Raw genomic sequence first — 4,773 nt, 5'->3', positions numbered from 1 at the left:
AACAATATCCTAGGTACCCATAATGCTGGCAAGATGCTTAGCAAGCTTATTAACTTTCTCTTATTTGGCGCTTAAATCCTCCAGCACTTGTTGTTGCACTAGAAAGTATGCATGTGAATTCTACAGGGACTTCCTCAGTCCTTCGGCTTCCTATCGCATAACATCTGATCGATTTCTTTCAACTTGAAGTTGATACTCAAGAAGCCGAACTGATTCAGGTAGCGAGTTCGAAGAGCTGGTGCCAGCAGTAGTAGCCAATAACTCGAACACTACATCAAGACAGGACTTTGGGGTTGTCTCAGTGTCTTCAATATAGTTTTTATCAGCTTTCTTGGAGACCAACAGGGATGTCTCACTATCTTGAACCTTATCTGCATTACTTCCTATACCATTGCATAATGGGGTACTCTTCTCCAATATTTTATCCGCATTCTAAAAGAGAAACAAACAAACACATCACAGGTTTACAATGTCGTATATGAAACTCATTTTGGTAAACCAGTTTAGTAGTAAGGTGGACAGGATAACAGCATGAAACAAACATATATCTATGTAGTATGGTCACTGTATGGTCTATATCATTCTATTTTATGTTGCCAAGATAGATATCGTTCGAATCATATCTATTTAAGACAAAGCAGCTTAGACAGAATATAAGTGTGGGAAACTACACAGCAATAACAACACTTGTAAGGTGCATGGCATGATAATATAACTGTTTATTCAATTGAAACTGAAATCAACATAGAGCAAGTTACAACAGCAAACACGTTAAAGAAACAGGTTTAAAACATACCTGTTGCGCCATTGCGGTTTCAATTGCATCCTTCAAATTTGAAATTAGTTGTTATGAGTAAATACATTGATGCAAGAGCAAAGTAGTATGAACCATAGCTACAAAACCTGACCTGAGAACAATTCTTCTTCTTCTTTAAGCGTTGACTTGGGATTCGGAGTGGTGGTCCTCGTGCTTTGGGCATTGCAGTTTCCTTACTAACTGCTCGTGTTTGGGTGCTCTATGGTGGAGACAGTGCTGTGTCAATGGGAACTGGGTTACTATCTATTGGGGTTGGGGTTAGAAGGGGTGTAGCTGGTTCTCTGTCCAACTGGGTAGGGGTACAATCTGCGTGAGTCTGGGTTATGGGTGGTGGGGCTAGTTCTTGGGCAAGTACAACCATGGTTCTATCTCCATCAACAGGTAGCACGATCTTTTCTGAAGACCGTGTTTTTACTCCCACAGATACTGCCATCACCCCCTCCAATTGAAATGGCTGATAAACAAGAAAAATAATTGAATGTACAGACATTGTAAGATAGACAGGTGCAATGGATAGTAGGGAAGAAAACAGGGCATGCAATAATTCACATTTATGTTCTCTAATCAAACAGAATAGCAGGACATAATTTCACATATATGATGGCTAATTAAACAGGATAGCATGACACAATTTCACATGTATGATGGCTAACTAAACAGGATAGAATGACATATTTCAAAATATGATGACTATGTAAACAGGATGACATGATATAACTATACGATGTGTCTATTAAAGTGGTTGGCATGCCATAAATCACAAACATGTTGTCGATGGAAACATGATGGCATGATATAATTCACGGATAGAATGACATAATTCAAAATATGATGACTAAGTGAAGTGTGAACAGGATGAGATGATATAACTATATTATGTCTTTAGAAAATGGGTTGGCATGCCATAATTCAGATACATGCTGTCTATGTAAACATCATGGCACGATATAATTCAAATATATGATTTATATACTAAGGAAGTGAGCAGAGGGCAATCGCATATATGATGTGTCAACTAAGGAGATGGCATTCAATATCGTGTATATGATGTAAAAACTAAGCATTGCAATACAACATATGCATGATATGAGTAATATAACCCTGCCAAGTTTGAGCATACACCTTAGGGGGATAATTGGACTGGTCATCTGCCTCTGAATCCTCCTCTGAAGAGCTATCTGTAACCAGCAAGATATTAGCTTCAACAGGTAGCATTGTCTGCTCTGAAGACCTTGTTTTCACTCCAGATTTCTCCATCACCAATTCAAATGGTTGATGCCCAGGAAGAGCAGTTGAATATACAAACATTGTCGACAAAAGCAATGAGAAATACAAAAAAAGGACGACATGATATAATTCACATATATGACGCTTGGCTAAACAACATGGCATTGCATAATTCACATATATAATGCCTTGCAACAAGATAGAATTGCATAATTCACATATATAATGTCTTGCAACAAGATGGCATTGCATAATTCACATATATGGTAATTAGACATTAAACAGGTGGCATTCACACAAAGCATGTCTAAACTAACCAAATGACATAGCAATGCAAGATACCATACGCACGATATGAGCAACATAACCATGCCAAGTTAGAGCATGCACCTCGGGGGGGATAGGACTGGTCATCTGTCTCTGAATCCTCCTCTGAGGAGCAATCTGTAACCAGCAAGACATGCGCTTCGTCAGATAGCATTGTCTGCTCTGAAGACCATGTTTCCACTCCAGATTTTTCCATGACCGTGACGAATGGCTGATGCACAGGAAGAGTAATTGAATGTACTAAAATTGTTGACAAATTTAACACGTAATAAAAAATGATGTCATGATATAATTCACATATAAGATGACTGGCTAACCAGGGTGGCATTGCAAAATTCACATATATGATGCCTGGCTAAACAAGATGGCATTGCATGATTCACATATACGATAAAGAAACTAAACAGATGGCATTGACACAAAGCATGTCTAAACTAAGCAGATGGCATCTTTGATGTATACAGTAAGCAATGCAAGGCACCATATGCATGATTTTACCGACATCATCATGCCAAGTTAGAGCGAAGGCCTCATGGGGTAAATAGAATTGGTCTTCTGCTTCTGAATCCCCCTCAGAACAGTTATCTTCCTCTTGATTACGATCCGAAATGGGTGGAGGGGGGCTGCCTTTGCGCCCACCATGGAGCGACGTCTGCATGAAATTTTATTGCCACGCAAGGCTCGTCTCTTTTGCTCTACATGTTCAGTTCCATTGTGTACAATAACTAACATGCGTAGGAATAAAACATAGTGAGATTATGTAAGCAGTGCATGCACAAATCTAGAGTGATGGTAGCAAACCGTGGATAGACCCAAAACAAATGATAGCAAGCAGATAATAGCTTTAGTTAAAAAATACAGATAATGGCTCCTTTAATGTTTGTTTGCACCCAACATGAAACTCATAGTAGACACCCGAGATTAACCAGATAGTAGACAGATAGTACTGATTGCTGCCCCAATATGTACCCCACAACCATTTAAAAACTCAAGTTTCAGCATAAGTTTGGACCTGAGTTGGAGTCTAATAGGTGAACATGATGATAAAGTAGTATGTCATCATATTAAGCAATGCATAACATATGCAGACACAGAAGATGCGACCTCTCTTGCGGACCCGTGTAGTCCTCAAGGTCATCTGCTCAGTTGATGATGGTAATGCAGTTGTCGTGGCTGCCGGCGGCGGGGAAGAAGATCTGAGGCGGCGAAAGACAGTCTGGAGAGCGGATCCCTGCTGTGGTGAACCCTTCTGTCGTTGGAGCAGCTGAGCTGGGGTGGAACACAGCACCGCAGGAGCAGGAAAAACCACACAAGGTTTTCTTTGACACATATCTGTAACAGAAGTAATTGTGTAAGGGATTGTTCGAATTTGAGGATTCTAACAATGCAGGGATAGGAAATAGACAGGGATAGGATAGGAATGCATGTGCAAAACAGAGAATTTAAAAACACAGGATTTCTGCCAATCTGGGTGTTTCGTTCATAAGAATTGGAAGATCACAGGATGCAAAGAAGCATGGTGAGATTAAGTCAAACCACAAGAAGTGTAGAACCTCTTTGGCGAAGCCATGTCAATCTCAGCGTGATTGGATTGGCCGGCGAGGATGCTCCGGATGACTTGGCTATCGGAGGAGGGGAAGAAGGTCTTAGGTGTCTGGAGATGGAGCCCGAGGTACTGCTCCGCTGTGATGGAGGGTTTCGTTGTTGGAGCAGCTCTGGTGAGTTGTACGACGTCGAGGCTGAAGAAGGACAAGAGAGACAATGTTAACCTGAGTGGAATTCTAATAGCATCTTCAATAGATGACGTAAAATACATAACCACAAAGTGCTAGATGTATACATCAGTCGCTCATCTCTGAACTTAACTATCAAAACTGAATTTAACTGTCGAAACTGAACTTAACTATTGAAACTGAATTTTGCTGTCGATACTGAATTTTACTGTCGAAACTGAACGCACTAGAGGTGAGGCTACACGTTAGTCGACTGACTTTTTCATCTATGGTCAGTCGATTTTGTAGCCATTGGATACGAAATCAAGGGCATGCAGTTCATCTTTAACCTCCACCTCCCTGAGCCGCCAGCCACCACCGGCCAAATAGCCGCCCCCCGCCGCCCATGGCCGGCGGTGCGTTGCCCCGCCCCCCCCCAAAACACTCCCCACCCCCGGTCCCCCGCCGCCCCGGCCATCCCTGTAGCCCCCCCCCCCCCCCCCCCCCCCCGTGCCGGCGATCCCCACGCCACCACCCCACCACCACCGGTGACCACCGCCCCCACCCTGAACCCTAAGTTAGATAGTGGGGTACCTCTCTGGCGAGCCCCCCTCCCCGCTGCGGCTGGTTCTTCCTTAACTCCGGCGAGCCCCCACCCCCTGAAAATCGACTAACTCAAAAGTCAATTCA

Source organism: Triticum urartu, chromosome 2 (assembly GCF_003073215.2).
Source record: "Triticum urartu cultivar G1812 chromosome 2, Tu2.1, whole genome shotgun sequence".
Taxonomy (NCBI): domain Eukaryota; kingdom Viridiplantae; phylum Streptophyta; class Magnoliopsida; order Poales; family Poaceae; genus Triticum; species Triticum urartu.
This window is presented reverse-complemented; position numbering follows the sequence as displayed.